At 49.2% G+C, this 10,859-nt stretch overlaps 1 pseudogene across 1 annotated transcript; it reads left to right on the forward strand.

Annotated features, from left to right (window-relative positions):
- Positions 1-185: 185 nt before the first annotated feature.
- On the forward strand, positions 186-6,041 carry LOC120709208 (annotated as a pseudogene). Its single transcript, XR_005689593.1, has 6 exons — positions 186-861; positions 2,355-2,409; positions 2,515-4,696; positions 4,785-4,956; positions 5,053-5,351; positions 5,428-6,041. The product of XR_005689593.1 is annotated as a calcium-transporting ATPase 1, plasma membrane-type-like (transcript).
- Positions 6,042-10,859: the final 4,818 nt, after the last annotated feature.

Genomic DNA, 10,859 nt, shown 5'->3' on the forward strand with positions numbered 1-10,859 from the left:
TTCCAATGATCTTGATTTTCCTTTGTGAGATCATCTATGATGGCCAACAGATCATGTACGGTAATTGAAGCAGACTTGCAGTTCGTGTCCATGTCAATCGGGGGGGGGGGGGGGGGGGGGCAGGAGCAACCCCAAGCCAGCAAACAAGCGCATGCATGGGCGCTGCCTATATTTATCGGCAGAGATCCGATGCATGGGGCCAGATTGGGAGGTTGTTAGACTGTCCACAGCGAGAAGAGCAAATGAAGGAGCAAATGTACTGTTTGGCACTGTAGATGTACTGTTTGGCACTGTAGACAGAGGGGGCGTGGAAATCGAGGAGGAGATGCTCCTGAGTTTGCTCGGCCCGTTGTGGACAGCCTTAGAGTTCTGATCCCGTCAAAGCTGCTGCCGCGAGGTCCCTGCTACTCGGACTCCGCGGCAGGTGGGTCGGTAGCCCGCGCTCCCAGAACCAGAAGCCACCCATCACCATTGCCTGCCTGTGCCTGCGGAACAAAACAAAGGAGATCGGCCGGGGGAGAAGAAGAGGTAGATGGCCATGGAGTTGCAGACCTGATTGCCAGGAACTCAAGAACGGGCGCAGCTGATAGGCAGCTGTGATTGTTGATTAGAAGAGGAGCAGGGGTTCAGGTTCAGTTCTTCGGCAGGTCGAGGGCCCCGGCGATCATGGCGTACCTGCGGAACAAGTCGATGGAGTTCCTCAAGAGGTTCGAGGTGCCGGCCAAGAACCCGTCGGAGGATGCGCAGCGCCGGTGGCGGGAGGCCGTCGGCACGCTCGTCAAGAACCGCCGCCGCCGCTTCCGCATGGTCCCCGACCTCGACAAGCGGTCGCAGGTCGAGACGCAGCGTCGCAAGATACAGGTACGTCCATCAAGAACCAATCTGGCTGGCCATCTCATCTCATTGCTGACCTCACACGCATGGGTTGAAATTGTTTTTTTTTTATCAGAATTGATGGAACTCAATTAGTTTCGATCTGCAATTCAGGCACTGGATTAAGAACAAGTAATCTGATACGCTGTTATTGTACATTGTTACAACGATGTTCATCCAACGCAACATTACCTGCCTAGTGCTTCCACCGTTTTCTTCAACTTTCCTTGGAGCTACTGCTCATCTTGTGCAATCGGTTTAAACAACTTGCCTATTTCGAAAATTATATGGAAAATAGATATGGTATTCTCAAGAAAAAAGAAACAATGACAACAGTTAGTGTGAGTTATGACGAATATAACTTCTGGCAGTTAGGTCAATGACCCATGCCCAAGGACTAATGCTCTAGTAATTTTTTGCCAGTTAATTGCACTGGTTAAAGTACAGTGGAAAATTACATTTTACATATCAGTGTATAAAATCACCCTAATATTAATCCACACTAGGCCGATCAGAATACCTGTCTTGGAATTTCGACTTCTGTTATGGGGCTCTGAATATAGGTTCAATGGTCAACCTAAAAAGTCCAATTCAGAAGCATGAAGAGCAAATGTTGTTTTCTTGATGTGCTCCATAATTTTCATTAGTTATTGCACATTGTGTACATCAGTTGCCTTTTTGTGTAACCTACAGGACAGAGTTATTTAAGCTAAGTTAATTGTCTGTCACTCTTTAGGTTCTGAATACTAACTAATACTAGGACTACGTCTTGATCTATTTGTATGTACCTCTGGGTTAGAATACATGAAGAAATTATATGATTTTTGTTCTAAAGTGAGAGATTTTAGCAACAGTTGATTTCTCCCAAAGTATATGTTTATAATTAGCACTAATGAATTTTTCAAAGAGTAAGCAGAAAAAAGGTGAAGTTTCATGTAATGTTTGTTTTAGCCCAGTTTAATTATCAGCCAACTTTATATATTATTCAGTAAAAGTTTCTTTATTTCTGTGCTACTAATTCAGGGCATGTTTAGTTCTTTACATGTAAACGCAAAAAAGTCGTAAACACATTAAAGTGAAAAGGAATCTTGCTAATTTGAAGTACTAAATGAAGTTTATTTACAAAACTTTTTGCATGGATGGGCTGTAAATCGCGAGACGATTCTAATGAGTCTACTTAATCCATGATTTGCAACAGTGATGCTACAGTAACCATCCGCTAATTATTAATTAATCATGGATTAATTAACATCATTAGATTCGTCTCGCGATTTACAACCCATCTATGCAAAAAATTTTGCAAATAGACTTCATTTAGTACTTCAAATGACCAAGATTCCTTTGCAAAATTATTTTGCAAAATGAACTAAAGCCCTCAATGTAATTTTACTGAGCACGTTAAAAGCTGCATGACAGAACATTGAAGCCTTTTGTTGGCGTCCAGCCCCAAAGCACTGAAAATGATTCTTTCTGATTCGCAGGAGAATCTTCGTGTTGCACTGTACGTGCAGAAGGCTGCACTGCAGTTCATCGATGGTACGCTAGCATCGCATTCAATCTTGGGTGGTTCAATCAATCTGTTGCATGCTTCCTCGATCCGATCCTCTAGCAATGATGTCGGTGTTGAAATCCTTTGTGTAGCCGCCCGCAAGGCGGAGCACCCGTTGCCGGAGGTGGCGCGGCAATGCGGCTTCTCCATCAGCGCGGAGGAGCTGGCCACCGTGGTGCGCAACCACGACACCAAGAGCCTGAGGCACCACAGGGGCGTCGACGGCATCGCCCGGAAGATCAACGCCTCCCTCGCCGACGGCATCAAGTCCGACGACACGGGCATCCGGGCCGAGGTGTACGGCGCCAACCAGTACACGGAGAAGCCCCCGAGGACGTTCTGGATGTTCCTGTGGGACGCCAGCCAGGACATGACGCTCCTGCTCCTCGCCATGTGCGCGCTCATCTCCGTCGTCATCGGCCTGGCCACCGAGGGATGGCCCAACGGCATGTACGACGGCCTCGGCATCGTGCTCACCATCTTCCTCGTGGTCATGATCACCGCTGCCAGCGACTACAAGCAGTCGCTGCAGTTCCGGGACCTCGACAAGGAGAAGAAGAAGATCGACATGCACGTCACCCGCGACGGCTACCGGCAGAAGGTGTCCATCTACGACATCGTCGTCGGCGACATCGTCCACCTGTCCATCGGCGACCAGGTGCCGGCCGACGGCCTCTACATCGACGGCTACTCGTTCGTGGTCGACGAGTCGAGCCTCTCAGGCGAGAGCGAGCCCGTGCACCTGTCGAGCGCCAAGCCGTTCCTGCTCGGCGGGACAAAGGTGCAGGACGGCTCGGCGCGGATGCTGGTGACGGCCGTCGGGATGCGGACCGAGTGGGGGAACCTGATGGAGACGCTGAGCCAGGGCGGCGAGGACGAGACGCCGCTGCAGGTCAAGCTCAACGGCGTGGCCACCATCATCGGCAAGATCGGGCTGGCGTTCGCGGTGCTCACCTTCACGGTGCTCATGGCGCGCTTCCTGGCGGGCAAGGCTCGCGCGCCCGGCGGGCTGCTGCGGTGGAGCGGCGAGGACGCGCTCTCGGTGCTCAACTTCTTCGCCGTCGCCGTCACCATCATCGTCGTCGCCGTGCCCGAGGGGCTGCCGCTCGCCGTCACGCTCAGCCTGGCCTTCGCCATGAAGAAGCTCATGCAGGAGCGCGCGCTCGTGCGGCACCTCTCGGCGTGCGAGACCATGGGGTCGGCGAGCTGCATCTGCACCGACAAGACCGGCACGCTCACCACCAACCACATGGTCGTCGAGAAAGTCTGGGCCTCCGGGGCGGCGCAGACCGTGAGCACCGCCAAGGGCTTCGACGGGCTCAAGTCGTCCGTGTCGGAAAACTTCACCAAGGTGCTGCTCGAGGGCGTCTTCCATTGCTCCGGCTCGGAGGTGGTCACCAACAAGGACGGCAAGACCACCATCATGGGCACGCCCACCGAGACGGCCATCCTCGAGTTCGGCCTCGAGGTGGAGAAGTACACCAAAGTGGAGCGCTGCAGCGCCATGAAGCTCAAGGTGGAGCCCTTCAACTCGGTGAAGAAGACGATGGCCGTGGTCGTCGCGTCCCCGCACGCCGCCGGCCACCCCCGCGTGATCCTCAAGGGCGCGTCCGAGGTCGTCCTGAGGCGGTGCGGCTCCATCATCGACGGCACCGGGAGCGTCGAGAAGCTCACGGATGCCAAGGCCAAGCGCGTGGCCAGCGCCATCGACGCGTTCGCGTGCGAGGCGCTGCGCACGCTCTGCCTGGCGTACCAGGACGTGACCAGCGGCAGCGACATCCCCAACGATGGGTACACGCTCATCGCGGTGTTCGGCATCAAGGACCCCCTCCGTCCAGGGGTGAGGGAGGCCGTCCAGACGTGCCGCGCTGCAGGTATCAATGTCCGCATGGTCACCGGTGACAACATCAGCACGGCCAAGGCGATTGCGAGGGAGTGCGGCATCCTAACCGATGATGGGATTGCCATCGAGGGGCCCGACTTCCGGGCCAAGACCCCCAACGAGATGAAGGAGATCATACCCAGAATCCAGGCACGTAGCTGCTGCATTCTCTTATTAGAAGAATTTTTTGCATCAGGAAAACTGACACGACGACTGGTTTCTTGAGCCTGCAGGTGATGGCTCGGTCGCTGCCGTTGGACAAGCACACGCTGGTGACCAACCTGAGGGGCATGTTCGGAGAGGTGGTGGCGGTGACCGGGGACGGCACAAATGACGCGCCTGCGCTGCACGAGGCTGACATCGGCCTCGCCATGGGCATTGCTGGAACAGAGGTGTGTAACCCGTTTGTTCCTGATCCTGAACACCTGACTCGCCCAAAAATGTTTTTCAGACTAGTTGACGGTTGCAACTGCTGATCAGGTTGCCAAGGAGAATGCCGACGTGATCATCATGGATGACAACTTCTCGACCATCATCAACGTCGCCAAATGGGGTCGTTCCGTCTACATCAACATCCAGAAGTTCGTGCAGTTCCAGCTCACGGTGAACGTTGTTGCCCTGATGGTGAACTTCGTCTCCGCATCCTTCACAGGTGCGCATAACTGCATGTTCAGTTGTACTTGTCACATCATCTAACTCACTTTGTGATTGACTTCTCTTGTGATTTACAACCGAACAAATAATTCAGGAAGCGCCCCGCTGACCATTGTGCAACTGCTGTGGGTGAACCTGATCATGGACACCCTCGGCGCCCTGGCACTGGCCACGGAGCCCCCCAATGATACGATGATGCAGAGGCCACCGGTCGGGCGAGGTGACAATTTCATCACCAAGGTGATGTGGAGGAACATCATAGGCCAGAGCATCTACCAGCTGATCGTGCTCGGCATCCTCATCTTCAAGGGCAAGAGCCTCCTGCAGTTGAACGGCGATCGATCTGACACCCAGCTCAACACGTTCATATTCAATACCTTTGTGTTCTGCCAGGTACAGAAGCTGAAGTTGCCCCTTCTTAGTTCTGAACTTTAACTTCTTGTTGTCATTCACACTCTGTTCTTGGCAGGTTTTCAACGAGGTAAACAGCAGGGAAATGGAGAAGATCAATGTGTTCAGCGGCATCTTCAGCAGCTGGATCTTCTCGGCGGTCGCCGGTGCCACCGCGGCGTTTCAGGTGATCATCGTGGAGCTCCTAGGGACGTTCGCTAGCACGGAGCACCTGAGCGGGAGGCTCTGGCTGACAAGCATTCTGATCGGGTCGGTCAGCCTGGTGATTGGTGCCATCCTGAAGCTCATCCCTGTCGATTCCAGCAGCGACGCGTCTGATCGCCGTGATGGGTACCAGCCCATCCCCACCGGCCCTAACGCCGTGTGATGTCGAAGACGTTTCATCATTCTTTTTCCTTTTAGGAACAAGAGAATTCAGCAGTTTTGATTATTTTAGGTAGGAGTGACGGTTCGTTGTTGCTGTTAGCTATTTGATCTTCAGTCTCTCGACCTTGTTGTCTTTCAGGCAAACAATGTGTCTGAATGTGGGTTATAGAACCAATGTTTGTAGCGAATAACGGTAGAATCTAAGTGAATTTTTACAGGTCTGCATTCTTCATATTGCATTGCTGCTTGTCTTTGTAGCAAGTTTTGCCAATCATAGAAAAAAAAATTCAGATCATATTATTGCAAGCAATAGAAGTACACTTGGCCGGGGTTAGGCTCGTAATTCCACCACGTTGCAGTCAAGTAATTTTGGCGTGTTTGGATTAACCCTGGCTAGCCAAACCAAAGTTTGGACATGTCCTCCTTATAATTTGGCTGTTAGCTGATTTAAGGCCAATATTTGTTTAGCGCGCCAAAATAATTTTTCTAGATACTGTACTATGCAAGGGATAGGACATGATAACGTGTATGTTGAAGAATAATACTCAAAACATTACATTTCTTAAACCACAAATCCAATGTATATTCCGTTTATTTGCACTGGTGTATGCCTTGCAATTAAATTAACAAAACAAGACCCAAGCTGACCACATATATCATGCTCCCAACTAGAGCATTTTGCCAATGTTTTGTGCCTACCATCCAAACAAGTCTAAATGTGGCTAAAATTTGGGTTATGCCCTTATTTGGCCGTAACAAATTTTGGAATGGCAAGATGAATCAACAAACAGAACAGCCCATCAAGCATGCACGAGGGCGCAGATCGTGGGGATCTCGGGGACATGCCTGGGGGAGTTAGCAGCCACTGGCCGCCCTCATAATGTGCAGGGCAGCCCTCTCCTGGTTTGGACATTTTGGTTCCATGATACCTGCAACAAGAAGAGAGCACATCCATCTGTGGCGGTTGAAGATTACTGTGGACTTGCACGAGTGGCAGGATGTGGCTACACGCTACCGTCGTCGACAGGAAGCCTATGATAGATACTTGGTGGCGTTGGCTGCTGGGATAACCAGACAGATGCTCTTGATGCCTCCTCTTCCCAGAGTCTTACTCATGCATTCTCTCTCTCTCTCTCTCTCTCTCTCTCTCTCTCTCTCTCTCTCTCTCTCTCTCTCTCCCCCTCGCTCTCTCTCCCTCGCTCCCTCTCTCTCTCCCTCTCTCTCTCTCTCTCTCTCTCTCTCTCTCTCTCTCTCTCTCTCTCTCTCTCTCTCTCCCGGGGGTATATTGACTATACAGCTAGCTACCAGGATAGGAGCAAGGCACAGCCGGGGAATGTGCCCTTTTATAAGCCATCATGCCTGTTTCAACTAGTACGTGCGAGTTAGTGGGAGCAGTACTTGGTGCATTTGCTGCGTCAAATCTCTAGTACATCAGATGAGATGATGATCGAATGATCTTCGTACACATTATTGATGTGTTGCAACCGCAACCTTGATGATCCAGTTTTTTTTCTTTTGAGTAAGGATTACTTGAGAGAATGGATACAAAATTTTCAAATCTCAAAATCAGGGCGCCGCTTTTTGTAGCGAGGTTTCCACAACTCGATGTCTTGGAGAAACTCCTCGAAGAGTTTGAGCCCCGCTATCGTCCTTGTGATAAAAAATGAGAGCGTTCCGGAACAACCACAACCGTCATCCAGCCAAATAGACGGGGAAGGCTTAACCATCCATTTGCTAATTAAAGAGCACGAATGAAGAGCTAATTCTTGGGAACTACTCGCACAACAGTAGTACCCCTTAAAAAAACTCGCACAACAGCACCTATTTGTTTGAATGAACTCTACTCTTTCTTTGTCCATGGGGGCTGACTTGCGCTCTAAACTACAGGGTGAATAGATCACCGGCCGCCACCTCCCGTAATGTCCGACCATGCACAAGCTAGCAAGCGCCCTGCTCGAACCATTGCCGGGATGATCGAGGATGTCGGCTGCCACCAAATAAAGACGCTCGAGCCAGCTGACGCTGCAGCTTGAAGCGCATCCGGCAACGATCCTTCTCGGTGCATCGTCATCGCATGTCTTGGCGTTGTACGAGGAGGACGTATTCTGACGGCGAGAAACGGGCGTCGAAGGCTTGGCTTCTGCGGCGTCGGCAGCGAGCTCACCAGCTAGACTGGTGAGACCCCAAACGACACGGTTCCAGACGCCTCCTACTCCCACACCTCTTTTCTTGCATTGTCTAGCGCAACACGTAGTGCGTACAATAATTCATCACGTCCCTTGCGTGCTCCAATCGATCCATTCATATTGGTCTTGGGTTACGTTTGTAGCTTGTGTCGATCTATTAATTGTTTCCTTGTTGGCTGTTGCATTGATCGAGCTGGTGGTGTGGGGTGTGTGTGTGTGTGTGTACATTGTAGCTAGGGCTAGCTGGCTCTCCTGCTTCAATATATACAAGCAAGAGCAAGGCCAAAATTGGTGGATATTATTGAATGAGGTTATTAGCTCCATCTGATCTGAAATTAAACTCGATGAGGGTATGCGTTGTATAAAAAAAATCAGCATTCATGTGCTTGTGCTTTTACAGTGGTCTATTAATATATGTATGCATTTTTGTTAAATACTATTTATTTCTCTAGCTGGTGAAACACCCCAATGGCCAAGGCATGCGGCTCCGGATGTATCCTTTGCCATCTTCTTCCGGCCGCGCCTGATCTGACTCCAACATCTTGTTCCTGGGGGCAAATCTTCGAGTTGGTTCTTGCCCTCTGCTATTGAGAATGCGTGATGCCCATGCCGAGTCCGCCCAACCTGCCATGACGACAAAGAACATGAATCGATCGGCGGTCAAGAAGGCTGCTGGATTATCCTAGTATAAGCTGCTGGCTAGTAAAGTCCAGATAGCTAGAGAGATCACCATCAGAGATAGCTGTAGAAGCCACCAACCATTTTCAGGAGCTATCTGGACTTGGCAGAGATACAGCCAACGCAACACCCCCAAGAGTTGCAGTTCCAGATGCCCCCGATTCCCAGCTGCATGTCTCTTTGTTCATGGATCGAGCCAGATCTATCGTAGTGGTTTGCACACCCAACTTGAATTCCTCTGAGTTTAATTTTGAGGTTAGTGCAACGTAGCCAGAGAGGACAGCTAATAACAAACCATTGGAAGATGAGAACAGTTTCTGATATTTTGACTCATCTGGAGACTGGAGGTAATTGAATTGAAGGCAGATGTATGGGGTAACAGAAATCCCTTTTATAAGAGGCTAATAAGTTTCAGACGTCCAGCAGAATGAAGCAGCATGGTGGTTGCAGTAGTACATTGCGTTTGGCCGGCTCCCCTGCATCTCAATTACAGTAACACGTGATGATCGGTTTTTATTTCATTTGTTGCAACCCAAACGATGGTCTCCAGACACGCACATTCCGAGCTGTTGCGCCTACTACAAAGTGTAGTGTTGTGCATGCATACCAAAGGTTATCGTCTCAGCCATCCCAGGCTCTCTCTAGTAACAATTCTGCGACCTCGAATGCATTTCGGACGATTTGGGTTAGCTACCTGACCTAGTTAACTCTTAAGTAATACAAACCTATGGCTAGAGAATTAGCTTGCACGAAAAGAAAAATGGCATGAACACGAGCACCCAACCACGCCAAAACTCCATAGCTTCTCAACCAGTCTCGCTCCATTGCTGCAACAGACTGGGCTGCCGTGTCTCGAACCTGAAGAATTCGTAGGTACACGTACACACATCGGCCCTGTTTGGTTCTCTGCGCCAGGGAGTACTAGGAAACTTTGCTAATTATGGTATTAAATAAAACCAGTTTGCAAAACCAACTCCAGAACTGCTAGGAACTCTGAAGAATCTAACGAGCCTTTTGACCGCATGACTAGAAGATAGTTACTGTAGCATCATTGTAGCCAATCATCAATTAATTACCGTCATTAGATTCGTCGCGAAAAGTTATACTCATTCTTAAAAAAATTTTATAAATAGACTTTATTTAGCACTTCATATATACAAAATTCTTTTCTCGACTTGTGTGCACTCGCATGCAGTTCCAGATGCCTCCCATCCCCGGTGCATGCATCCTAACCCAAGTACGCGGTGGTTTTCTTTGACTCCGCTTTTCTTTTTCCATTGGACGAACAAACGAACATCTTCTTGTTGGCGGTGCGTCTTAATTACCGGTGTATGTCTCGGGACTTGTAAAGCCATGGAAAGTGAAGAGTACTGTTAGACTAGTTTCAGTGGGAGTTTTATGAGCATAGTTATCTAGATTGAGAACTAGGTAATTGTGCTAGATGAGTTTTATGTTCACTAACTCGATAAAATTCTCCTAACATCTTATGAAACTTCATCCTTCTCTCTTCTTACTATGTCAGTAAAAGTGACAGTATTTAATATCATGAAACTCTCCATAAAATTCCCATTGAGACTGGCCTTAGGTCAGTTTTAGTGGAGGTTTCATGAAAAGTTTCATAACACTAAATATCATCAATTTTGCTGACGTAGTAAGGAGAGAGAAGATTGAAGTTTCATGAGATGTGAGGAGAGTTTGATCACCATTAAATTCATCTGACACGATTACCTAGTTTCTAATCTAAATATTTGTGCCCATAAAACTTGCACTGACACTTACCTTATTTGATTTGAGCTGGGATCGATCGGAGGCAATGCCTGCCTGCCCTTTTATTGATTTGTACTAAATTGTAATGTAGGTCGTCACGCCGTGTTACTTTCAACAAAGGACATCGAGGTTGATGGGTGGTGCATCACTACATCAGCGCGTTTTGTTCAATCTAACTTCAATGATGTACTGTAGGAGTACTACTAGTAGGCAGTAGCTAGTATCAATATCAATCAATAATAATGGTCGCTGCATTTGGCAACCTCTTCGTTTAATGTTTATACGTTTCTTCAGTCTTAGAGCAACTCCAGCCGGGCCCTTAAATGGGACTCTATCTCTTGTTTTAGTCTCCCAATAGAAAAAAACATCTCCAACCGGGCCCCTATACGAGCCCCCATTTTGGGGAGGCCACTAAATTTTGGTCCAGAGTCCCTAGAACTGGAGGCCCTCTAAATTTAATCACCCTGCTGGAGTTTGCAGCCCCTAAATTTTT

The sequence above is a fragment of the Panicum virgatum genome, chromosome 5K (assembly GCF_016808335.1).
Source record: "Panicum virgatum strain AP13 chromosome 5K, P.virgatum_v5, whole genome shotgun sequence".
Lineage (NCBI taxonomy): Eukaryota > Viridiplantae > Streptophyta > Magnoliopsida > Poales > Poaceae > Panicum > Panicum virgatum.